This window comes from Mus caroli, unplaced genomic scaffold (assembly GCF_978045245.1).
Source record: "Mus caroli unplaced genomic scaffold, Mus_caroli_1 scaffold_14, whole genome shotgun sequence".
In the NCBI taxonomy this organism is placed as follows: domain Eukaryota; kingdom Metazoa; phylum Chordata; class Mammalia; order Rodentia; family Muridae; genus Mus; species Mus caroli.
The window spans coordinates 42748974-42776770 of record NW_028227269.1 but is presented as its reverse complement, the minus strand read 5'-3'; the positions used below and the strand labels follow the sequence as shown (position 1 = coordinate 42776770).

The 27797-nt window shown below is 39.1% G+C and overlaps 1 protein-coding gene across 30 annotated transcripts in view; it reads right to left on the bottom strand.

Moving 5' to 3' along the window:
- Positions 1-27797, bottom strand: part of Nrcam (neuronal cell adhesion molecule) — a 266455-nt gene that overhangs the window by 122017 nt on the left and 116641 nt on the right. For 29 of the 30 annotated variants that reach the window (XM_085830319.1, XM_085830322.1, XM_085830320.1 and 26 more), the window contains one exon: positions 13415-13471. The exons of the other annotated variant lie outside the window; for it this stretch is intronic. The gene's annotated coding sequence lies outside the window, so the exon portion shown is untranslated. The remainder of the gene's footprint in view (positions 1-13414; positions 13472-27797) is intronic. 30 annotated transcript variants of the gene reach the window in all.

Below are 27797 nucleotides of genomic sequence, written 5' to 3'. Positions count from 1 at the left end.
GCCATACACCTGTAGTCCCATTAACTGAGGATGCTGAGGCAGGAGGATGACCCAATCCTGTCTCAACACAAAACAAAACTAGCAAGCTTTCTGTTACTATAGCCCAAAACCATAACCTGTGAGCAAAGCACACAAACATTAATCTCCAATAATATCATTTTTTTTAGACAGAATTAGCTGCAAATAATTTAAGAATGCCCAATACCACTGCTACCCACCATATAAGTAGGGAACACTCCTAAGCACATAGCATTGTTTTGACTTGGAATTTATTACTTTTTTCCGTAGTATCCATTTATTCTCCATGATGCCCTTGAGCATAAGATGGCTATTCAGAAACACGGGTGTGGTGGAACCATTTTGACAGCCTTTGGATTTATTATTCAGTATGAAAAGACAAGAGGGTAATATCTTTGACTTTTAGAGGAGACATTATTTGTCATGTACCTATGACACATTGCCCAGTACTCCTGAGGCCAAATGCTGCTCTTATGAACTAATTAAGCATCTTGGTGAACTCATTTCTCGCCCATCTCACCCAGGCATATGTGTGGTGAAGCAGATGTACTCTGGAACTTGGATTGTGGCAACTGACTCTCTGCATTACTGTTCACAAACTCTGTGTACAAGGCAATGCACATAATTTTTTTCATGTGTAAAATGAAGTAAATAAATATTAGGCCACTTGGAGGATAACATGAGATAAAATACACAGTGTACTTAGAACGTGTAGTACACAATAAGCCTTAAAAAACTCTGACTATTATTATTGCAATATTAAAGTCAATTTTAAAATTCCCCGGGAATATGTAATTCCACTACAAACATATCATTGCCTACACACAAATTTAAATCTTCCCCAAACTTCCGTTAACATAGTTTTGGGAATAGACTAAAAGTAAAAAGAAAGAAGAGGTATATTAAAAACAACCACTTAGGGAATAGTTTTATTATTTCTAACTGCTATTGTAACACTATGGCAATTTCCCCTTATTAAATATTAAAGAAGGGCCATCACCACCGGGAAGAAATTAAAATATATTATATGAAATTAAACTAATTTGTCTTTATGGAATATAGTGCTAGAAGATCCCAGATGGTAGATGGTATTTTTATAATAAACATCTGTTTTCTTAAAAGGATCATTACATCACACATATGTCAACAAAACAGAGAATAAGGCCAATGCATCCTGGATGGATTGAGACCTCTAAAGGAAACACACTCCTTCACATAGTGTTAAAGGGACACACTGAAATGATTAAGCCCATTGAACACGCCTGAAAAGAATGGTAAATACTGAGTTTTGTGGTGCACACTGGTCAGGAAGAAATATAAGAAAAACAAAGTAACTGGAAACATAGCACATCCCACTCTATAATCTAGAATTTCTCCATTTCCCCTACTTTTCTTGAATATTAATTAGGGTATTGACTTAGAGGCATTAGATACTTTCTGTGTCAAGAGAGTTCAGGTTTGGGAAAAAATAATTTTAAGCTCATATTTTCAACCAAAATACAATCAACTCAATTACAAAAAGCCTGTTCTGGTTTTGTTGTTGTTGTTTTTTTTTTGTTGTTGTTGTTGTTTTGTTTTTTGTCTTTTAGAAAAAGAAACATGATTTTATTTTATATTTTTCTAAAAATTTTTCTTATTAGACTATATAGAGTTAGACATTGCAGTTTTGGCTTCCCATTAAATTCTTTAAAGAATGAAAGGGAAACTGTACAAGATCCTCTATATTCTATAAGGAGAGGCGAAACTTTTAATTGCAAGGAAGTATATAAAACACAACAGAAGGAGACAGTGTGGTCTAGGTGAAAGGCAACACAGACTGCAGTGAGCGCACTATGTAATCTTAGGAACTGGACAATGGTCACAGGTGCTGGTGAGGTGGCTCAGCATGTCACAGCTAAAGCCCTGAAATCTGTGTTTTATTCCTGGCACCCATGTAAAGAAAAGAACCAGTTCCACAAAGCTGTCCTCTGACTTCCACATTTGTGCCATAACATACTGGCACCCACCTACCCAAAGCACATCACACACACACACAGAGAGAGAGAGAGAGAGAGAGAGAATAACAGTACATAAAATATTAAAAATGAAGTCCTATATACACTCACAAACACCTCCCATTCTGTTTATCAAGCAGGTGGCTAATGACAAATTATAAGAGCAATTAATTACAGATGTCAAAGCGCTCCCTGTGTTAGCCAGATGCAGAACAATACCAAATAACATGCGGAAAGCAAGTGACAAAGTGGTTCCCTCCAACAGAAAGCATTCACAGAAACTAAAAAAGCATTAACGAAATTCACCAACAAACTGGGCAGGTCACTACAGTGACTTTTAGGACAGGATAAATCAATGAAAATGTGACACTAGGGCCATGTAAAGTGATGGATATCAGCAGCGTGTGGATGGAATGATCTGGATGGAAGCAGGCAGGGTGTGCCCATTGATGGATTGTGCATGGGACAAATAAAAGGCACCTCAAGTCAGATTGGGTGTTTATTCCACATTTTTTTCCTTATTCCATATAAATAAAAACTAGACGGGAAATCACAGAATTTTCTGTTTGGGGGGAATATGACAATTTTTCACTTGGACAGGTAAATAGAAAATGAATGAACAACAGCATAAGTGTGATTATGAAACACTCCAGAGTCCACAATGAAAAATTGATGAATATAATATGTTATTTTGGCACTTAAATTTATGACCGGGTGCATTTGTGATGCTGGGCTTTGACTAGGAGAGGGTGTGACTCCCCTCTGCCCTCAGTGTGTTGCTCTAGGGTAGGAGTTTTAAGACTTGGGATTCATCTTCATGCGTGCCCTGGAAATGTCTTTCATCTTAACAACTCTGAAAGAATTATTAAGATGGAAATGTTTCACAGAAATACCACTTCAATAATTTGACCATGTCTGACTAAGTACCCTCTCCAAACAGAGAGCACAAAGCAAAGAGTGGAGGAGAGAGAGTGCTGCATCTTCTGTCTGTTCGACTCTACCTGAACTGGTTCTAAAGAGATATTGTCACAGTCTTGCTTCAAGACATGTTCCCTCTGGTAGTAGGAATGCTGTGCTCTGGTTCCCACTATCCTTGATTTTGGTAAATATAATTTTTTTTATTCATATGACTCTTCATTTAAAAAAAAAAGTCATTTGGTCTGAGTGACTCCCATCTAGGTCATTTCATTAATAACAATTTTTAAAGGCCACTTTTCTCATTTCTACAATCAGATTTTCTCTTGGGGATGATTGATGACATCCATTCTCTTCACATGGGGTCCCTGAAAAATCACATTTAAAAACACATACCACTTCAGGGGACATGGTTCCATGAATTCCAGAAGGCAGAGATGTCCCAACTAGCATTCCATTATCCCTACATTTACTCCTAGATTTACTTATGTATTTATTTATGAGTGATATTGGTGGTTGTCTGCTCTTTCTAATTTTTTTCCTCTGGACTACATTTGGAACCCTGGTTTCCATACTTCAAATCTAGTCAAAAAGCCTGGAAAGTTCCTACAACCTAGGTATCCCCATCCATTGAACTCTGAGCATTTTAGCTTCTACCACACTTCTTCAACACTATTCTATGATTTCATTTCATGTACACACGTATGTGAGCAGTAGAACTGTGCATATGTAACTGGGCAATGCAAGTAGCCAAAGGCAAGTGCCACATCTGTCTGTTTGTACTCCCAACAGCTCCCCTTATTCCCTCTGTAGTATATAAGAAGCAATCAATAATGTCTATTAATAAAAATGGCTGTGGAATAGGCATTAGATATAGGGTCCATATGTGAGGGTTTAATTTTTATTGTAGAAGTGCACATAACTTCACAATAAATTTTGATTTTCTCTTAACAAAATTATTAATGGGTTGACCTAACTCTATGTGCAATGGTTGTTTCACTCATCCAGTGATTATTGAACAAGCTATTTGAAAGAGGAAAACCATTTGACTCTCAGCTGAAGGAAACCTCCTTTGTAAAAAGACTGTATTTGGTTATTTGCCCTTCCTGGTGAGGGTTTGCATATGTCCTAAGTATTGAATTCCTTCACAGGTGAACACAAAGGCACTACAGTAATTAACTGTATAGAATTAACAAGTACATTATAATGTAGTGATTTGAAATCTATTCTCTCACTGAGACTGGCGATTGATTCAAGGAAGGAAAATTCGAGCATCCAAAGGTTCTCAGAAAAATGAAAATGGCTATCAATTTATCACAAAGCTGTTCTTTGTAGCCATCAACCATCAAGAGAAAATGAGAAAATTGTGAGAGGAAGTTGGAGGGGAGTTTTGCACAGAAGTTTTGCATAGAGAGCAACTAGTTATTTACATTCAACTGCTACTTACAAAGCATGAACGAGGTGCTCAGAGTGGGTCAAAGGACTAGGATGGGTTTACATTTTCTACTATATGGCAAAATTCTATCTTCCAGAGCATATAATAGTTGAATAATTAACTATTTTACATGCCGAATCAACTTGAAGTCTGCTTGTATCGATGCAGAGTTGTAGCTGTTTTCTCTTCAAAGGGGGAAATGGACTATTACATAATAAAGAAATGTTCTATAGAACACTTGGAGCTTAGTTATAGTTTCCAGGTCATTGCAAGCATTTAAATGTGGTAGGTTTGTCTGGTTATATTTGTCAATTTTCTTCTCCTTTTTAGGCCCCAGGGAACAAAACTGTTTAGGAAAGTACATTTGCTCTTGGCTACATCTTCTATGTGCTTTTTGACTAAATACATAAATAAAAATAGATATTTCTGGAAACCTTTTCCCTGTTCCTCTTTAGGTTGGAGAGTCCTGTGCTGTTTGTTTGTTTGTTTGTTTGTTTGTTTGTTTGTTTTACATAACATGCTCTGTGGCCTCCCCTTCCCTAAGCCAACAGCTCTGTCAACAAGTTTTGAGTTAAGTACTGTACTAGAAGCTTCACAGAAAAATGAAGTAATCATGTGCACTGTCTCCCTTTGTCTAAACCCATCAATTCCTGTGGAATTTTAGCAAACCAAGAAGATGCGTGCCTAATTGCTATGTGAATTCCCTGATATAGTTACATTGCTGTACTCTCTTTTAAGCATTTCATCCACTAAGGTTTTTTTAAAAAACTCCTGGCTACTTTTACCAGATGTCCTCCATGTTAACTGTATGATAGAAGCATCTATTTTTTGCACCTGGAGTTCCAAAGAGAGGCTTATGAAAGTGTCATAGTTAGGGTTTCATTTGCTGTCTAGAAACAATATGACCAAAAAACAAATTGGGGAGGAAAGAGTTAATTTGGCTTACACATCTTAGTCCATCACTAAAGGAGGTCTGGATAGGCACCCAAACATGGCAGGAACCTGAAATTACAAGCTAATGCAGAGGCCATGGAGGGTGCTGCTTACAGGTTTGCTCAACCTGGTTTCTTAGAGGTCCCAGGATCACCTGTGGCTCCACTCAAGATTGGCTGAGCCCTCTCACACCAATCACAAATTTAGAAAACCAGCCTCTAGGCTTGATCACAGCCCCATCTTACGAAGGCATTTTTTTTTTTTCTCTTGAGGCTCCCTCCTCTCGGATGACACTACCTTGAGTTGAGTTGACATAAAAATTAGCCAGCACAGCAAGAAAACACCACAGGAATAAATCAACACGTTATGTTCCTTCCCATGTCCTTAAGTATGCTTGTGAGACAGAGAATGGACATATTGAGATATCTTAAAACAGTACATTTTAAATGCACGTCATCAAATAACACAAGTTGTATAGTCTAAGAACTTCCAAAGTAGACTTTTAGGTGGTTTTGCGCTGATATCTACAGATAGAATAAAGTCTCCTCTTAGCCTTCGGAATACCAAACTGCCATTCTTTACCATTAATGCCAAGACCTAAATGAGGTACATATTCATGACTGTTGCTTCTCTATAATGGTTTCACACAGCAATATTCCACACAAACTCACTTTTGTTCAGGGTGAATTTCTTTGTTCTGTTTTAGGCCATGCAAAAGCAGTCTATCTGAGTAGCATGGATGATTTCCTCTGTTACAATACCACACATTTGGAGAATATCACACACACACACACACACACACACACACACACCCAGAGAACTGGGCCATTTCTTCCATGCCCTGTTTTTCTTTGACCCATTTTCAAACAGGGTGCTTTGATTCTTTTAGCACCTCTGCTAAATGATCGGAAAATACTCAAAGTAGCAATAACATTCTTATGTCCTGAAGAGAGACCAAGCAAACTAAACAAAGTCTGATTTATCCTTTAACAAGCAGGGCAGAGCCACATTCAGATGAGGATTTTTGGAAACAGTATGAGACAGTATGTTTTAATGAGGATTTAGTATACAGCAAAAGAATTCCCAACCCTATGGGAATAACTTAGAAACGGAATTACCCTGGACCCGGGCTGGGCCCAGGGAAGAGTAAGTTTCCAATGGAGACACAGGCCTGTTTACACATCTTTCTTATCATTCCAGTGCAAGTTTCTCCATAAGACTATTTCCAACATTTTTCTCCCTATAAAAAGTTTGAAAAGAACAAAAATGAAATGCAGGACAGGAGTATCCAGAGGGCGGCAAATGCCACCAGGAGTTTGAAGATTGGGAGAGCTTCTCCCTGTGAACTTCAAAGTTTATGGATTTCCTACTACTAGACCAGAGTGAAAATGTTCCAAAAATGCATTTTAATATTATAAAGGTTTAATTTATGAGGGTGCTGGTGGTGTGATATAAACACACAGAAGACCTATGTGCAAATGAACCCGCATGAAGGCAGCAGCCAGTGAGGAGGCTCATTGGCCACACCTCAGCTGCAGCAGCAGCTTATGGAGGCATCTGAGGAACACATTAATCAACACATTCAAGGAATGCATTAATCAACATGGCTATGAAGGCTGCCATGCCCTTTTGTTTAACTGTAGCATGCTAAATACCACAGAGCATCAATCTGAATGTGAATTTCCACCCTGCTGCAGAAAACAAAACCCTTCTCAACATTGGCTCTATGTACCATATCCTACTCCTCTCTCTGAATGGAAAGCATTCTCTCCCGTGTTTCTAGGAGTTTATAGACTTGCTTGCCACAACACTCGACCAGAAACAAAGACTCTTTACATAACGGCTATGTTAGACAAAAGCTGTAGAACTGTCTTCTGCAGATATGAAAACTTGAATCCGTCCAAGGGAGGTTTTTTTTTTTCCTTTGCCTTACAAAATGAATGCTGTCACGAAAGGCAAAATAAAACAAAACCCGGCAAAGGAAAACATAATGAATAGGAGAGGGAAGCATCTATTTGTGTATGCAGTCAGTTGTGACAGCAACATACTGTATTACCAGCAGGGGCCTAGGCCTGGTCTCCTGCTCCACACTGGGCTTCATTTTCCTCCTGGGTAGTTCCCTAGATAACCCTCTTGTCAGGATTCAACACCCTCCAAAAGCAGCCAGGGATGAAATGTCCAGATGCTGGAAGGGAAGGACATAATAACACCCTCCCAGCACCTCAGTATCTGTGCCTCTGTGCCTCAAATACACACAGATCTGAACACGGGAGGCTTGAAACATCCCTGCCAGGTGTCTCTCATACCTCTCAATTATTAAAGTTCACTAAAGGATGGTTTGCAGTATGTGAATAAGAGGTATAATTTGTTATTTATTATTATAATTTGAAATAAAGTTTCTTGTACAGGCTAAGTTATTTTAATAGAGTTTACATCTACTAAGAATGAGGACTACATCTGGGTGGCTTCCACCAGTATGGTATACTTTTGCAGTCATTAAAATGTCTTGCAGGTCACTAAAGTATCCTGAAAAGACTATGGGGGTAATCATCTCATCACTAGCTCTAATTCTGGGGACCCTAGAAAACATTTTAAAGCTGTAAGCCAGAAGTACATCAGGAAAAACAAATCTGATCCAGTTGGTGTCTGCCATGAGTTCATTGCAAAGGTCACTGAATCAACCATGTACAGAAAAGTGTGTCACATAATCATCTTCTTCCAATTGCAAAGCAGATATTTCTCTCTACAAGGCTACAGAAAGAGGAGTTAGAGGGATTCATGCATGTTGAAGAATTTGTAGCCTCATAACAGTGATCGTTATTGGTAAAAAGCTGTAATTCCATCTTTCTCTTCCAGTCAGTCACCATCGCATCAGCATGGGTCCAGCTCGCACCCAAGACAAATGCTGGTGTCTTTCTTGAGACACCTTCCAAATATACTTTCCCAGCTCTCAGAAATGGTCAGAAAGAAGTAATGGAATAGGGGTAGGGCAGGCTGTCCAGGGGGGGGGGGGAACGTGGTGATTCCCAGAAGATTCATGAAGACAGAAGGCAGGGGAGGAAAGGGATGCAATTAATAAAGGTGTCTCAATTACCGATGCCACTCCAGAGATAAGTCTCAGAAAATGTATTAGGATTCAGCCTCCCTACAGAAATGCTGTGCATGAAGTTTAATATAATTCTATATAACTTCAAGACACATAGCGCTGCTTAGACTTCACACAGAAATGAACCAAGGGATTGATGGGGAAGGAGGCTTCAGTGACGAGAGGAATGGTAGAGTAGGGCTAGGAGGGGGTTGGGAAATGGATAACTAAGAGAACCACATGGAAACTACCATTTTATAAGATTCCTAAAAGTAATCTCATATAAAATGTTTAACTGGACGGGGCTAGGAAGACGGCTCAGTGGTTGAGTGTACTTGTTCTCAAAGAGGACCCGTGTCCAGTCCCAGAACTCACAACCACCATTAACACCAATTCCAGTTTTAAGGATCTGGCAAACTCTTCTGACTTCCATGGTCACCAGACATGCATGTGGCACACACACACATACACACACAGACACACACAGACACACACACACTCACACACATACACATACACACACATACACACACACAGACACACACACACACACACACACACACACACGCTTCACGCTTCACACTTCACAGGGAGAAGCTCTCCCAATCTTCAAACTCCTGGTGGCATTTACCGCCCTTTGGATGCTCCTGTCCTGCATTTCATTTTTGTTCTTTTCAAACTTTTTATAGAGAGAAAAATATTGGAGAGACTTGACTGGAATGATAAGAAAGATGTGTAAACAGGCCTGTGTCTCCATTGGAAACTCACTCTTCCCTGGGCCCAGCCAGGGGCCAGGACAATTCCATTTCTAAGTTATTCCCATAGGGTTGGGAATTCTTTTGCTGTATACTGAGTCCTTATTAAATCATATTATCCCATATATATCTGTGTGTGTGTGTGTCTGTCTGTCTGTCTGTCTGTGTTTAAGAAGAAACACTCATAGACATAAAATAAGTCAATTTTTAAAAATTTAATTGGAATTCCCCTACACAGGTGATAATATTCCTCCTAGAAGCTGTACGTTGTCATGGAGAAATCCCAGTGCCAGGTGCAATATACCACCCCTCTAGCTGTTGGTCAGCATTATCCCAGAGACCTTGCAAAATAGCGTAAACTGTTGGCATTTGTTCTTGGTTCCCCACCAGAACTTAATAGTTGACTCTATTGCTGAAGACAGCATACCCTTGGGTCCCAGGACATGAAAAAAATCAGTGGAAATGATCAAGAACCTTCCTCCCCTCTGACTAGCTTTCCTGATATTGAAAGGTGCTATGTAAGCTTATAGGAAGAAAAATCATCATTTTTACCAGCTTTAAAGTCTATGAAGTAAAGTACACCTGTGCAGCAACATATGGTCACTGGTACAATAGTAACATAAATCTTATAGGAGTGACCAATAGCTTTCTGATGGTATATAAGCGCTAACTCACAGGAGGAAATGCATTCCTGAAACTGTAAATTGGGTGACAAAAGATGATGGTGATGATGATGATGGAGAGCTTATACATCCTGGAGGTGAACCTATTACTATCATTTTGCTAAATGAATACAGTATCAAACTACCCTTTAAATTTATATCTCTATATCGACAGAGTAGTGCAGCTCTCACTACACTAGGAGAAGTTTCTCAGTGTAGTAGACAGTGGTTAACTCAGAAACTCACAATTGGTCAAAGAGTAGAAAAGAAGTGTCAGTGGAATGCTACACACACACACACACACACACACACACACACCATCATCATCATCATCATCCTTCCCCCCACAACTTAAGAGACCATGGCAGAAGATGAGAAAGATCATAAGAGCCAGAGGTCAGGGAAGACTAGAGCAAAAGACAGTTGCACTTATGAACTTAGTAAGAGTTGTTGCCAGCCACAGGATCAGTCACTATTGTTGTTGTCACTATTGTTGTTGCCAGTCACTATTCCAGCATGGACTGAGGAACGGACTCATGAGCAACATCCTAGCTGAGATGCCATTGATGGGCCACGGGTTCTAAAGGAGGAAGACTCGGTTTTTATTAAAGGTATAGCATCTAATAGGTCAACTATGCTCCAGTGGATGCCCCAAGAGTATATCGTCATCACAAATAAGACTGTGGGTTACTGTTTTAAAAGAGGACACAGTTAGGAGTAGGTGGGAAAGTGAAGATTAATCTTAGAGGAGTGAAAAGGAGGAATGAGAGGTGATTATGATCAAAATACATTGTTAACATTCTCAAATAAATAATAAACATTAATGTATATGCATATATAATATGTATTCATTTACTGAAAAATGGACAAGAAAAGCTGGGGAATACTCGGGATGGAAGAACAGAATATTACTCATTGCAATCATCGGGCTTTCAAGGAAGACTTCCTGTGTGGAGAGCAGCTCATCTGGGAGATGCTCGCTGTGACCACCATAGAGGCAGAACTCACATGCAATACCTCAGGGATGCTGTCACTTAGTTAGTTGAAATCTAGATCTTGCCCTCTCAATACATCTGGTTAAGAGAGGATGAGTAACCACAAGGAAAAGGTGGTGTGGTTTTTTCTGTTACTAAATATCAGGTAAATTCAACTGGTATAAAATAATAAAGATACTTAGACCTCTGTTTTTGTTTTTAATAAATTCTAGGATTCTCAGAATTACTGAATTATCCATGAGCTTTCCACCTCCAGTTTTGTGAGACCATATTTCTTTTTGTGGACAGTTTGTGCTTCCTGACTTTGATTTGTATCTAATAACATGGGATAAACTTCTCAGCTTTAGAAAGATTACCTCATTGTTAGGTAATATTAAACTTATGTTCCTATTCAGGTTTTCCATTAAGATAGTTGTCTCCATTTACAAATCAACTGAAGTATAAAATCAGATTTCCCTTTCAGTTTATTACCCACTGAAAATATGAGTACCATTCTCCTATGATGAACAAACAACTGAATCTCACAAGGCCAAATGAAGAAACAACTTTCAAGTCATCAACAAACAATTCCAATCGCCTTTTAGACTGCTAGAGTTTTCCTTTTTCACTGCCTGCCAAGTGTGACCAGTCTTTAAAATGTGTGCACTCCCTCCCATGCAGTAACATAGCCATAGTGGAAACTAGTTTAAGGGTGTGATTTCAGGGATGTTCCTGCTCTTCACATTAAATAGTGCATTAAAGAAATTCCACCATTTGAGCCTTTCTTTCAAATAAGAGAACACTTACACGTTAGGGTAAATGATAAGTCTGATTATATTCAACATGAGACACAAAGAGACAGGAAAGATCTGGGAGGGATATTGGCTTCCCAAACAGTCCACAATTCTGGCATCTCACATCTTTCAGATACTACAACACATTAACAACTGTGGGAATCTCAACTGAAAATTAAGTTGCTGTAATGCCTGCCCTCCTCTCCCCCCACAACTTTCTTAGTCTAATGTCAGAGGCAATGGCTAAATAGCCTGGGGACATTCTGAACACAAGCATGCTTTAGAATTTCGGAAAGTTTCAGCATGTCTTTGTGAGGCCAGGGACAAAAATTGGGAAGATTCTCTGTGTTCGGTTTTTGGCCAGATGAGTCCATTCACAAAGACAAAAATGAGATATTTCATCAGCTCTAGCAGCCTGCCAAGAGAAAGTTCTCATTAGTCACTTAAAAGGCTAGCCAAACAGATCAGCAAGTATGTATTTGGAAAGGTGAAATTCAGCCTTTTCACTTCCTTCTCTGGAAGACAAGAGATTCTTAAAACCAACTATCTTTTTAAACAACAAGAAAGAGAAAATATCATATCCTGCCAAGAAAATCCCCTTAGAGCTATGCCACAATATCTCAGTAATTGGGAAAGCACTCGGGTTGTGTTAAAACACTGCATCCTTCCAGTACAACCTCGAGTGACCCTCGGGATCGCTTGACACACCTTGCCTTCTGGTGCAATCCTCAGTCACTAGAACTACAACCTAAAAATAATCACTTGCCTTTACTCTTCTCTCTCTGTGTCTCCTAGCAAACACGCTACAGACTATTTACAGAAGGCTAGATATTATCACAGGCAATATTAAATTCTACATCACTGATTTTGGGGGTCTCTGATGGTATTTTAGAATACTACAAGAATCCATCACATGAAATCAGTTTCCAGACAACACAATGATAACAAATTCAGGTGGAGGCATGAATCATTTCCTCTTAATTACAAAATGACATCTCAATAGATCAACTCTTCTCAAGAACAATGGGCAAAACATGCTGGAAGGATTTTGCTCCCTCAAAATCTTGCATGCAATCTTCTTAATTAAACTCCATGAGAATTCATTTGTTTAATTAAACCTATGAAGTACAGAAGCAGACATCTGAACAATGGGGGCCTTATAGTTCTTTAAGAGAGCTCTTGTTGGTTGAGATCTAGTTCTCTGAACTATGTTCCTGATTTCTACTTAAGATATTTTTCACCAAGTGAAATAGACTACAATAGGTGGCCTTTCAGAAGGCCACCCAGGCCAAGCATGGTCTGTTCTGGAGTTGGTAATCCTACTTGACACAAATGGAGTGGGATGTGAAGTTTGAAGAGTGGGAAACAGGGGATAGGAAAGGACTTGCCAGACAGAAGACATACATTTAAACTCTCAGAACTGACCTTTCCCTTATTTGAGATGCAAGAAAAACAGGATGCCATATCTTCAGATTTTTGATATTTGTTCACATGTAATAGGAATGATTTTTAACCTTCAGTTACTTCAGAATTTTTTTTTATGAACAGTGCTATTTTCTGTGATTAAAGAGAAATGTTTGAATAAAGCGCAAACATTACTTCCACACAATGACGAGAGAGCAAGGCTAGGTCCTTCTCTGTGAATTTGATCTACTCTCTTTGACAAGTGAGATGATAAATGTCTCTGCATTTGTATTTTCCCTTCCTGTCTTCTGTCATGCTCTCTGATGAAAAGTATCAGACATGATGCTAATGTTATACAATCACATATTTTATGGTATAATTCACTTTACAATCTTAAATATTATTTTAAAAATGCACATCCTACCATTGAAGTAGGTCTTCTTACCTGAAGAAGTGATATTTCGTTTTAATTCCTTAAGCCAAAGGTTTTCTTAGCATTGCTCTGTGAATAGAAAAGTGGGGGGTGAGGGGAATGTTAATAAGACATCAGTTCCCATCAATCACAGTAGATTGCCAATAAGTTAACAGAGTCCCTGATGGGACACACAATCGCAGAGAGAGCCCTACGAGGAAGACAAATTATGAATACATTTGCCAAAACATCTCTCTGTTGGTTTCTATCAAAAGTGACACCAGGGAGGTGACTAGGGTGACTATACATCACATTAATGGATCTAACCTGAAGAGTCAGTCTGAATCCAATTTGGAGCTAGAGGATTGTTTAGACAGATGAAGAAATACAGACAGTTGGGCAGATAGACAGACAGACAGACAGATAGACAGAGTGGATAAAATACTTTCAGGCTGTATGCTTTTGATTGGTAGTTAGCTTTTCTATTTAGGAACATAGGAAGTCTTTTGCCTATATTTGTATGTCCTACCTCTCAGTGAGGATCATCATGAGCTGAGGAAAACAGCTAAAAATTGAGGGGAAAAAAATCACACCTATACCAATGCAAAACCTCTGTCACAGGCAGCTCCTGACTCTCTGGTCCACAACTCCTCTCTTCTGTAAACCTCAGCATTTCCTAAGCAAATATACCAGAGAAGAGTTAGCCAGGAAAGGACGCCCTGGATGAGAAACAGAGCAATCACACTGAGCACATCACAACTCAGCCTTCAGACAAGCAATTGAATGCCACCCAAGGATTCCTAAGGGAGCATTTGTATCTTTTTGGACTTGGTATTTTTGAAAACAGAACTCGCACTATCGACCACTGAAAACATCTTTCAGAGAAGAGAAACAAGTATCAATTCAGCCACCCTGGGCTGCAGTCAAATGTTAGGACATCATGAATCTCAAAATTACTCCAGAAATGAAGTAAAAAGAGCATTGCAGTGAGTTCAACTGCTTCGGTTTATGCATGGCTTATGAAATTTTATGTCTTAAATTTAAGGAAATTCTTTACCTCACACGTAAAGCTATTTTGATTTTCTTTGCATTTAATGCATTATTATCTTATCAGGGCAAAACCTTAGTATTCTGAAAGTCAGTGTTTCTTGGAATAAAACACAGCTTGAAAGTAATAAACATTTTTCCCTTAATATATGATAACTACATAGAAAAAGAACTTCTAATGGTATGTTGGAGAGAGTCTATACAAATTTTGAAGCTCTGACTTTAGTTAACAGCTCAATAGATACACTTGAACAACATGTATATTGCAATGCTTATACATCTAATATAAAATAAATAAGTGAATAAAGCATAAATCAGACACTCCTACTAGAAATTTCAATTCACTTGCTGATTGGGGCCACAGCTAGAAATATCAGAAGCCTCTACAAAAGACAGTATTAGAGAATATTGTGAGCTTTCAGACACAGGTATATCTCATTCTACAGGATGACTTTCCACTGGAAGACCACTGACTAGAACCTTAAAGATGAATGAGAAAAGCATTCTGCGTAGAAAGACCATTAGGTACAAAGTAAGTAGCAAGGGCAAAGTGTGGAGAGTCTACCAACAGAGCAGTGAAACCCCAGGAATAACGAAGAGGATGGCGAGGTGGAACCTCAGACACCTTCAGGCTGTACCTAAAAACTGGGGAGTTAAGCAATGAAAGATGTGTCGATGAAAGTAAGGGTGTTGTTGTTTTCATTGTTTTGTTGTGGTGGTGTTTTTGCTTTGTTTTGTCTTTTTCAGATGTGCTACTCAACAGCCAATGAGATGATACTCTGGCCCAGACTCTGTCCATATAACAAGTTACACATCAATTCAGTGCAGGCCTGTAATCCCAGTATTTGGGAGGTTGAGGTAGGAGTTGTCAGAGAGTAGCAAAACCAAGACAGAATTAGAGGCAGTCAAGGGAAAAGGGTAAACTAAGTCAAAAGCTTCAGAAAGGCTTCATAAGTACCTATTCTGTGGATGCCAGCAAGAAGGATACAGCCTTGAGTGGGAGCTCCCCATGGCACTTACACATCCAGGCACTTACACTTTTAACACAGCTAGGGTTCAAAGCCTCTGAGGTTCCCCATGCCACCTCTGTGGACTAGGGTTGAGTCTCCATGGTTTCTATCACAAAGTCTTCCATAGATTTCCTGACAAGAGGCCTTTGCTCACAATATTTCACAGAGGTGTGAAAATGCTGCACTATATAGTCTAGGGGAGGAAATGGCTTTGAATAGAGGTTTTAGGTGTGATAAGAAAGGAATAAGAGGGTCAGGGAGGATGTAAGGGATGTGGAATAGTCGGAGGGTGGACCAAGAAAGGAATAAAATCTGGAGTAAGAAAGAGAGAGAGAGAGAGAGAGAGAGAGAGAGAGAGAGAGAGAGAGAGAGAGAGGGAGGGAGGGAGGGAGGGAGGGAGGGAGGAAGGAAGGAAGGAAGGAAGGAAGGAAGGAAGGAAGGAAGGAAGGAAGGAAGGAAGGAAGGAAGGAAGGAAGGAAAAAGAACAGAATAAGGTAGTTTTGATAGCATGTCAATTGTTGTTTAAATATAATTTAGGCAAGGCAAGATGCTCTGATAAGAGTACATATCCAATCTTGCATAGGTAGTTCTAAGGTAGTAGAGGGAAATGATTTCATCCTACTATTTGTGTATTACCAACAAGCCTCATCTCAAGCCTCTTACAGCAATTTCAAACTCCAAGCAAGGACCATAAAAATAGTAATAGTAATTGTGCTACCATGCCAATAATTATGCCAAACATTCCTAGGAAGTGAATTTTTGTACCATTCATCACTCTTGCGGTGACAACTGCACCCATGGCTTGCATCACTTGGAAACACATTTAGGTCAGCAGAATAGGGTAATTCATCATTGCTGTGGACCGTTTTACCAATAACCACGGAACAACCTAATTTGCTTTTCCAAAATGCAATCAACTTATCGTATTAAATAAAACTAACCCTAAGTCAAAAGGTCAAGAAAAAATTTGATGTATCTTAGAGGGGACCCTCAGAAAAGATGAATGACATCGGTGAAAACCAAAGGCGAAGGCCCCTGTGCACATAATAAAACAGTTACAGTAGTAAAGGGGAGTCAATTTAGCAAAATTGCAATAATTTAGAAAAAGTTAATACTTGCCATAACCACTTTGCCCTAAAGTGAATTGTTATTGATAGACGTTTTTTCTGCATTTTTAAATTTTTTAATGAGATTTTATAGTATTCAATGTAACTAAAATCTACTATTGTATACACTATAAGGCAAGAATTATCTGCAAGTGTGGACACTCCTGATCGCATCTGTTCATGCTTTGTGGTTTAATTATGAAGGCACTATAGAGCATTTAGAGGTTGAGTTCTGTAAGTTGGCATCCTTACTTATATTTAACCCCTCATACCGATTTTATTTTTTAGCTGAGACAATGATTTTTCTGTTTATAATCTTCAAAATAATACAGCTGAGAAATGCTTTTCCGAACATCAACTTTGAAATTTTTCACGTGTGACATTTTATTCATGGGAATATACCCATATTAAGTATATAGGTAGCATAAGATTATCATGCTCTTCTTGAAGAATCTTTTAGCTCTATTTATTTTATGTGTAAGCATTTTACCTGAATGCATATGAGCCAATTATGTGGCTTGTGCCTGTGGCAGTCAGAAGAGGGGATCTGATCCCTGGGGACTAGACTTATGTGTGGTTGTGAACCGCAATGTTGCTACTGGGAATCAAATCCATGTTGTCTGTAAGGGCAACAAATAGTCCTAACCACTGAGACATCTCTTCAGCACCCATTATGCTCTTTTATGTATAAAAATGATAGTAACTTACAATTTTAAAAATGTTTTTGGCTTTGCCAAAAGTTTAGTGCATAATCTTAGGCTAATCCCTAAATGTATCTTTTCAGTTTTCCTGCTTTAGACAGTTCAGATTGAAGGTGAGATTGATTTGTACATATTAACTGAGGAGAAAAATATAGACATTCCTTTTAAACTTGACATTTCTCGTATGCCTTTCCAGTGTTTGTCTGCCATACAATAGCCAATTTTGGCATGGCACAAAGCCAAACTAATTTTGAAGCCTAATTCTCTCCATTTCAGCATCTGTGAAAAACACATTTCAAATAACAGATAGCCCGGCGTGGTGGCGCACACCTTTAATCCCAGCATCTGCGAGGCAGAGGCAGGCGGATTTCTGAATTCGAGGCCAGCCTGGTCTATAAAGTGAGTTCCAGGATAGCCAGGGATACACAGAGAAACCCTGTCTCGAAAAACAAAACAAACAAACAAACAAAAACCCAACAACAACAGATAGTATCATCTAAAATAAGTTTTCCCAAATGATATCACAATGATATGTCTCCTGGAGAGGCCCTCTTCAACTATAGCATAGCTTAGCTGGGGTTCGGGAGAAACTGGGTGCTAACTTCTAGCCTCGAGTTTACCATCAAATTCATTGTACTGTTGCAAGTTTAGTGAATTTATTGGGATTTAGAGCTAGTTCCATGACTTTTGAAAGGTAAGAGTTGACCAGAGGTAGTGGTGCACACTTACATTGCTACTCAGGAGGCTAAAGAAATGGGATCACAATTTGAAGCCCTCCCTGGGCAACTTAGTGAGACTCTATTTCAACATAAAAATAAAAGGAGTCTAGGGAGTCATCTGGGAGCTATGTCAGTAGCTAAAGTGATTACTACACAAGCAAGGGAAACTAGAGTGAATTCCTCGACCCAATGCAAAGGCAAGGATCTACTCTACAAAAGGCAAGAGAGTTCACCTGCAGTTCTAGCCTCAGAAAGCAGAGGGAACCCCAAAGCAAGTTGAAAGTGACACTATCCAGATTAGAAAGCTCTAGGTTTGATTCAAAGATCCAACCTCAAAAACAGTAAGGTGCAGAGTCATTGACAAAGATTCTTAACTGTATGACATTTCCCCGATCAGGAATTTGTCATAATATGCAGCTCTGTTTCGCCTAAAAAGGCAGAACATACTGAATATAATTAAACCTTACATTAAACTCAGTCCTCGTTGATGCTGTGTCTATGTCTACAATCAACAGAATCTGATTTCATTTTTAAAACTTGGTGTATGCAGAACAGCAAAGCAACAAAGATTTAAGCACTCATGAATGTTAATAGAAACAAAGTAACTTTATTTTGCCTAGGGGAGAAAAAAGCCTAAAGGAAACTAGTTTAATGTCAATGAACATATCCTAAATATTTTATAAAACATAGTAGTGAGGAATGATTTTTCAAGTTCACTAAATACACAGCGAGCGAGAGAGAGAGAGAGAGAGAGAGAGAGAGAGAGAGAGAGAGAGAGAGAGAGAGAGAGAGAGAGAGAGAGATTCATGTCTCTGTCTGAGGAAACGGAGCCCACAAAAGGTAGCTGTGGAGAGAATATGGTTCAGCAGATGGAGTGAGACCTGGAATCCCACCCTTCTAATAAGCATCTCCAGATGGGTCTGGTGCAATGGACCATGTCCACGCTGGAAAGATATCTTTAGGACAATGACTCAACAGTGTATATGGTACTTTGTGAGTCTGCCAATTCTTCTTCCTAGAAGGAGGTAAAATTCAGGAAGTTTCTCATCCAAAGAAGGAAAAATACAAACCACCTGAGTATGGAAGCTAGGAAGCAGGCTGCTGGTAAAATTCCTGGGGGAATATGTAAGCAACAGCTACCCCTCCTTCTAAGGACACAAGACAAAATGAGGCACAATTAGCCAAAGATCACTCTGGAGAACCAACGAGGTCATTGGGCTTAATTACAGAGTATAAGAGGTTACTTAGAGTATGAGTGCCCCCCACCAACAAAACAAACAAAGCCACACCAGAAACTCTTTGCCCAGCAGGGATGATGGTTTTTGAAGGCCCCATAGATGGAGCCCTCCTCCTCTATTCATCCTCAGTCTGTTCACTCTAGTTCTTCCCGGAGGCTATGCATAATTATGGTGTTCCATATTGGTGTGCAACTACTAGTACAAAGTGGCTCCGATATTCAAGCGAAAATCCTGTGACCCTTTGAATCCTTCATCAGCAGATGTTAAACTTCAACAAGCTCAGACACAGCAGAACTCTGAAAGACAACAGCTGTTTGGCTCAGAGGATGGTAGTTCAGTATAGCATAGGCGGTTGACATAGTGGAGTGCATTTGATGGGAAGATAGGAGAGTAGAGGTGGCAAGAAAATAGAAAAGAGTGGTACGGGAGACAGAAGAGCCTAAGAAGAGCCTGGAATGGACAGGCTAGGGAAATGGGACAGGGGAAACCCTTACCAAAATGAAGTAGGCAAGAAGCTGCTGCTTGGGAAATAATCTTTCAATCCAACTTAAAAAAATAAAATAAGAAGAGATAGTAGAACATGTGTGATATGAAATATCAAGGAGAGAATGCTAAGAGCTCCTTGAATGGGAATAGAGGTGGGAAGAAGGGGAGGAAGGAGAGGGCTAACCAAAACTCATGATATATGAAGAAGCCTTTTGAAGTTTCACTAGTTTGTAAGGTTTTTCAGTACACCCCTTTTATTAAAAATAGATTCTTTTCTCATACACTATATCCTGATTACAGTTTCCCCTCCCTCTACTCCTTCCAGTTCCTCCCTCCATCCCCTTCCATCCAGATCCACTCCCTTTCTGCCTCTCATTAGAAAAGAACCGGCTTCTAAAAGATAACAACCAAACATAACAGAATAAAATGTATTTCAAAGGAGTTTGAAAAAAAAAGTAACCCCACATCAGTGAATAATGATGCTCCCAGAAGATATGAGTTATTAAAATTAAAATCTCAGTGCCCAAAGCAGGTCAGTGAGGCCCTGGAAGCACCCAATACAATACAGACTTTTGACCTTGTTTTTGGTTTCCTGCCACAGCTAGATGGTAAGATTCCATTCCTGAAGGTACCATATACTTTGTTTGCAGGACAGAGAAATCAGTTTTAACTGACCCAGGAACTCTCCCTCTCCCTGCTGACTGGCTTTCATTGTGCTCAGAGTTGCTTTGCAGACTTGTGAGGGAGAGAAGACATCATTGGTCTTATCCAGCACTAGACCCTGTTGCAATCACTGTCATTACATGCTAGGATGTGCTTACTGGTGTAATAGTGGCATGAGTGATTACGGACATAATCAGCTGCTCTCTTGATTGTATTTGAGGCCTGCTCTAAAGAGAGTCAATCCTTGACTGATATTATGAAGTCAAAACCTATGGCTATGAAAGTCATAAACCCACAGGGAGAGCCTATTGATGTTTTCTAAATGGTTATATTGTCAAATTGCCTTCTAAATATTGATGTTTATAAACACAGAGTTCCACTGGTCTCAACCTTGGTCAGAGATGCTTCTTATTGCAGTGGGCAATAATGAATGATGAGGTTAAGTGACTGAGTACTCAGGTGTAGTTAGAACATCTATACAACCTCCCAACCAAGGTTCAGGGAACATCACAGAAGAGGGACAGAAGGAATGTGTGAGCCAAGGGATGGGAAAGTGTGCTATGACATGATATGGCTATTGCACACATGAATTGACAGCAGCTGTGGCTATATGCATAAGGCCTGCACAAGTTCAAGCCAGTTAAAATTCTAGTATGTGGAGGAGTTCCTAAGGCCACATCCCTGAGTTAATGGCTGCTGGGGACAGGGAGTCAATTTCCTTCACAAGTGTGGCCACTAGTATGTAGCTCATGGCTCAGTGGATGAACCATGTCCATGCATAGAAGGGCAGCACTAATTTCATTCAGTAGGTTAAAGGTTAATGAATTAATTTAAAAATTTAAAATTACATGTTTCAGCTCTGGGAATTTAAATAAGATATGGTCGCAATGTTTAAGCAAATAACAGTCTTGGGAATAACTATAGATGTTTGTGTGCATGTGGATATCAGTAGGTGTGGAGATGAGTGAGATGACCTCTGCATATGAACTGGAGATGGGGCCTCATTCATGGGTGAGCAGGTGGACTTTACTGAGAATACAGGAACCCCCAACCATGCTGGACATCCTACAGATAATGCAATCTCCAGGAACCTATATCATCAACCCAGGCAGGAGATTCATCAAGGGAAATGGGGACATCCAACTCTATTCAGGTAGCAAAAGCAGTTCATGTTTATGTATTTAAAATATACAATCTACATGTAATGTATCTAGGAAGGAAAGGGAAGGAAAGGTGTGTGTGTGTGTGTGTGTGTGTGTGTGTGTGTGTGTGTGTGTGTGTGTATGTGTGCGCGCACCTATGTGTTTAAGCTAGAGGTCAGCCTCTGATATCATTCATGTTTAGATGCCCGCCTTATATTTTGAGACAAGGACTCTCATCAGGACCTGAGACTTGATGACTAGACCAGGCTAGCTGGTCATTAAGTGCCAGGGATCCTCCTATTTTCTGTCTCCGCAGCACAGGAACCAAAAGTGCATGTCACTATGCGGGTTCTTTGGGTTGACCTCAGAGTCTCATGCTTCATAGGCAAACACTTTACTGATTATGCTATCAAAATAAAGGAGTCCAAGGCAAACAAAGTGTGTTTTATAAAGTCACAGTTAAGTGGGAAGCTATTACTTAATAGCTAGCAATTTTGATCTCAGATAATGAAAACGTCCTGGAAATGTAGTGGATGCTCACATAACAGTGTGAAAATACCTAATACTACTGAATGCACACTTAAAATGATTAAAATAAATTGTGTGGTTATGCATAAAAGAAACCACAATAAAGGAAACCACAGCTACAAATTCTCAAGTTTGCAAGTTAATAAAAACCATGTGGTGGTTGCTGGAAAATATTCACTTTATACCACAAACGCCTCCATTAATATTTTTAATGTCCTTTAAAAGTCAAGAAACCATTAGCTTATCCAACACATCTCCTGAGCAACTACTGTGGCTTGGGCATGGTATGAACTGAGGCTAGGTGAATGAAGCGAACAGAAGATCATCCAGTCACAGATCATTTGTTAACTGACCCTCTCACACACCCTTTACTATGAGATAGCTATTGTTTGTCCAGATCTAGATGGAGAGCCAATACAGTCGAGCAAGAGCAATAAAGACTGCTTTGAACAGACTGCTCTTGTACGTCAAGAAGCTTCTGACTTAGCGCAGGAAACAGACACCGGTCAAGTCATCATAGCACTGGGAACAAAGAACCAGTACTGAAAGCTACCAACTGAAGAATGAATTGAAGAACTCTTGAGTAGGCTCCTGGGCAGGTATAAACACAGGTGAAACACATGGAAGCTTTCAGAGGGGAGGCAGAATTTAGGATCTCGAAGAATTACCATGATCAAAGAAGAAACTTAAGAAGATTTCTTTCGATTTGTTCTTTTATTAGTGTTCATCAAAAATTTTAAGATCTCATTACATAATCTACTAAAAACTGAACTTTATTAAAAGTAACTTACCTGGACTTGTGACCTAGTAAATTAAGCTGCAGATATTAGTGGTGGTAAAAGACAGTGGAAATGTTTGAACAAATAAAGTGTACTAAACTTCACAAATCCTCAATAGTTAGTCATCTTTTGCCAATACAAAAGGTGACAGAGAAATTTAATTACTGAACTAAGTTGATTAGCATTTAAGAACTTGAATCAATGAGCACACATTCATAAGATCTCATCCCTCAAAATACAGCTATCCTTAAATACTATTAAATGGGAAAAACACTGACTCAAAATATCATGTGCTAAGAGAAAATAGATATGATATAAAATAAAAATTCTACTTTTAAAATTTTTAATAAATAAATTTAAATAAATAATGAGAACCCCCATGGATGCCTGTAAATAGGCTAGTAATAACCCCACGTACACAGTGCCTCCTTCACTATTTGAATGATATTTGTTCCATCTCTCTGTGCAAATGTCAAAATTCAAGGATACACAGACCTTTACAAAAAAAAAAACCATAGCATTTGGACATAGCCACATCCTCCTGAACTCATTAAATCACTTCTAGTAACTTAGAATATCCAATGCAATGTAAAGCTATGCAAACAGTGGCTGTATTCTACTGGCTAGGGAAGACTTACGTGAAAGAGACCTGTACATGCTCAATAGAGATAACTTTTTTAAAAGAATATTTCCACACATGGTTGAATTCAAGGGTTCATTGCAGATAGATATCGAGTCGTAACTGTACTGTATATTCTCTTAACACATACCTCTGATGAAAATTTAGTTTAGAAACTAAGCACAATAAAAGATTTTCAATAATACCTAATTGTCAGGTGGAAGAGATGTCTCAGTGGTTAAGAGCACTGGCTGTGCTTTTTAAAGGACCTGGGTTCAATTTCCAGTGCTCACATGGCAGTTACCATTTGTAACTCTAGATCATGGAAGGAACAATATGGCTGAGTGTTCCTGTTGTCACTGGGAGTGAACAAACCTCACTCACAGAAGGACTGAGAAGAAGCAGGGAAACTCTTTCCAGCATTTGGTTCAAGATAAGACACATCCTCTTTAAAACTTACTATTTGGGGCTCACAATTATTTGAGAGGCTCCACTTTTCCAGTTTCCTTTTGATTCAGATGTGAACTTATAAGTAGGCCCTTCGGTTTTGCATCTCCTCACAATTTGACAGCTCATTGAACTGAACTTGAGGTCTTTCATAAACCATATTAGAATAAGAATAGAAAGGTGATCAACAAAAATGAAGGAACATGAGTGTGAATTTGATTCTGCTCTCCCATGTTCCCATAATATTGACTGGAACCAGGGTCTTCTCACCAAGGACTTTGTTTCTATTTCTTAATTACCCATGCAATTATCTACATATAGATTTTTAAAAATTGTACTTGTACTGATTTAAAAAAAAAAACAAATGGATTTTCTATACATTACAAAACAAGTTTCAGCAAGATTTAAAGAATGGTTCGGAGGTAGAAAGTCATGCCCACTCACAAGTCAGCCCACTCTTACAGATGTTCCCGACAGTAATATCACAGCAGAATATTCTCATTCTGATCAATATCAAAATTACCTCGAGAGTCTCAGGTCACTCAGGCTCTTGTTCAGTTTCCAAATTTAAGGTAATAAAATCAAGCTTCAGAAAATCTGGAAAATCATTAGTTCTGGGCCATTAACTCTAGTTAAGCCCATAAAGGAAGCCACCCATTTAAAGGAGGCTATCAGTAATGCAATGTGGTCTCTATTAGATAAAACTATCATTTCTCAATAAAGCAATCAAACTATGAATTTAATAGCCGACTGGGCGGCATTGGGGAAATTGCATCCTCTCTATGTACAAACTGTGTGAACAATCCTGACCTATCTCTTAAGGTCTCTGGGGACAATTCACGTAGGAGTTGTCTAACTGCTGTATAAATGTTAGTAGTGTTATAAGAGCTTGGTTTTATTGTCATTGGAATGGCACCATAATAATAAGGAATGCAGAGGTTTAGTCAAGAGGTGACATAACAAAGCAGTGTCTAGGCTAATACAAGCGCCCTCTGACCTGGGACCACTGAGCTTGAAAAATTGCACAGATTGGAATGTGAATAAAATTTACATTTCCAGAGACACAAAGTTTTTGTTCATGTATTTCCTATTCAATTCCTTTACTTTGAAAACCATGACTGTGAAACACACAGTCTCCATCTACATCTACATCCTCTCTTGGCATTCTCTCTTGCCTATTTCCAAAACCACTTACTTTCAAACACCACATGGGACATACCTTTTGAATCAACTATCTGAGAAAATTCTGACCTGAACTATGTATGCAACAATTTTTTTTTCTGTAAGGTGATTTAAAAATAATATTAATAATTATGTAATCCTTAGGTTTATCTTGCTCTTAAAGAAAGTAAAACATTTTTTCTTTATTTTCCACAAACCCTTACTTCATCTGACAAATAATATTATTGTAAACTGAATACTACCCTAGGTTTTGAAGATAACAATGACCAAAACAGTCTGCTCACATGGTTTGCATTCACATAAGTAAAGATATATAGATATGCTATTAACACATAAGATAATATGGTATGTTAGAAGAAAAAATAAGTATGGTGAGAAAATGGGAGTGCAAAGACCAAGAGAGACTACAGTTTTAATGAAGAGACTACTGCCTCTTTGAAAAGTAACACTATAGGCTTAGAAGATGGTAAAAATTACTATCTTGCAAGCAGGAGAACCTGAGTTCAGATCCTTAACACTAATAGAAAGCCACATGTGGTGGCATTTATCTATAAGCCCAAGACTCTGGTATCAGAAAGAAAGAAAGAAAGAAAGAAAGAAAGAAAGAAAGAAAGAAAGAAAGAAAGAAAGAAAGAAAGACACACACACACCAACCTTGATAGCCAACAAGTCTAATCAACTGGTGAGCTATGGACTCAAAGGAGAAACCCTATCTTAAAAAGTAAGATGGAAAATGACAGAAGGAAACACTCAGTATTGATCTTTGCCAACACACACACACAGCTTGAGCAGAGGAGGCACTGGAGATGCACTATGCAGGCCGAGCAAGTGGGTGTGGCAAATGCAAAGCCCTTAAGGTAGTTGTAGTGGTTTGGGTAAAAATGCCCCCATAGGTTCACATGGAGTAGCATTATTGGGAAGTGTGGCTTTCTTGGAATAGGTGTGGCTTGAGAAAATTATGTCACTGGGGGCTGGCTTGGATGTTTCAAATGCTCAAGCCAGACCTAGTGTCACTCTCTCTGCAGCCTACAGATCCAGGTGTAGAATTCTGTTACCACTACAACACCATGTCTGCCTGCATGCTGCCATGCTTCCTCCTATAATGATAATGGACTAAATTTCTGAACTGTAAGTCAACCCTAATAAAATGCTTGCTTCTATAAGAGTTGCCATGATCATGGTGTCTCTTCATAGCAATAGAAACCTAAGACAGTAATTTACAGCTAGGAGGCAGACGGTGGGCAAGGGAAGAGAAAGAGGCAAAGCCAGAGATGGCACTGAGTGGCACCCTGTGACCTAGAGCTAGCACTGACTTGCAAGGTCTTTAGTTTTCACTTTGAGTGACATTAGAAAACTTTAAGGGGTGCTGAAACCTCTTTGGAAAGACAGAACAGACTGTTCTAAGAAGAAGCTGATAAGGGGTCATGATGAGAAAACAGCCCCCTGAAGAGATCAGTGCAGTGTTCCAGAGCTGACGTCACACGGGTAGAGATTCAGTGTGCAGTCATCAAACATGTCCTTCATCTCATTGTGGCTGATTATTTGAATTAAAACTTCAGTCTTCCTCAAAATTTCTGTCCTTTAAGTCTTTTATGTCTTTCTTCCTTCCAGCCAGTAATAATGTTTTTCCTCAAATCAAATAATGTAAGAAAGAGTGAGAACAAGTAAACTTTAGTATTATTCAAATCAGCCCATAACCCAGTCCTCCAAATACAAATGTCTAAATACAGGTGTCTGCAGCCATTCTCAGTAAAATCACCTGCATCCTTCCCACAGGCTCTGAATTACAGTACAGATGAGGGAAGGTCAGGCACCTTCCTCAGCCAGCATCAAGAAGAAACTGGGGATCTGAGAAGTCAGAGATGAGGCCAACAGCTGTCGTTGTCAGTACCTTCTATGGTCCACCCGAATCTGCACACATTTACCAGTCAGTCTTCATATGCTCTATGGCCAGATGAACCAAAAATGTTGACTTTCAATGGAATTAGAAGTACTTGCTTATTAGCCCTGGAAAGCATCAGAAACACAGGATTTCCTTCCCTATGCAGGACAAGTAGCCGCGGAAATCCTTGCTTTCCAGGAAGCTGGTAGCAAGCCCTATTTCCCAAAGGGCAGATTCTGAAAACGGCCCTTATGAAAAAAGGGAAACACACACACATTCACATGCATGCACACGCGCACACACACACACACACACATCCCTTAGTCTTTACAACAGTGGTTTTCAGCCTGTGGGTCCCTACTCTTTTGAGGGTCAAGTGACCCTCTGAGTGTCACCCAAGACCATCAGAAAACACAGATATCTACATTATGATTCATAACAGTAAGAAAATTACAGTTATGAAGTAGCAACAAAATAATTTTATGGTTTGGGGTCAACACAACATGAGGAATTGTATGTAAGGGTCTCAGGATTAGGAGTGTTGGGAACCCCACCGAATGCTAACATTGTGTGTGAGCTTGAAGTAAAATACGTTAGAGGTAAGGTTTCCTTAGCACTTATGGAAGGAGAAACAAAAGAATAATCTTTTATTCTTAAATAATCATTTATCTTGGGGGAAATATTTGATGAGATATTTACATACAAGTTCAGTTTTTTTTTTTAAAGAATCTCCCTCTATAGACTCATTATGCTATATAGTATAGGTTAGTCTTAAATTCAAAGTAACTCTCCTGCCTCAGCCTCTGAAATGCTGAAATTATAGGCAAGCATGCCTCAGTCTCCCATATAAAGAGATTATAGGCATGT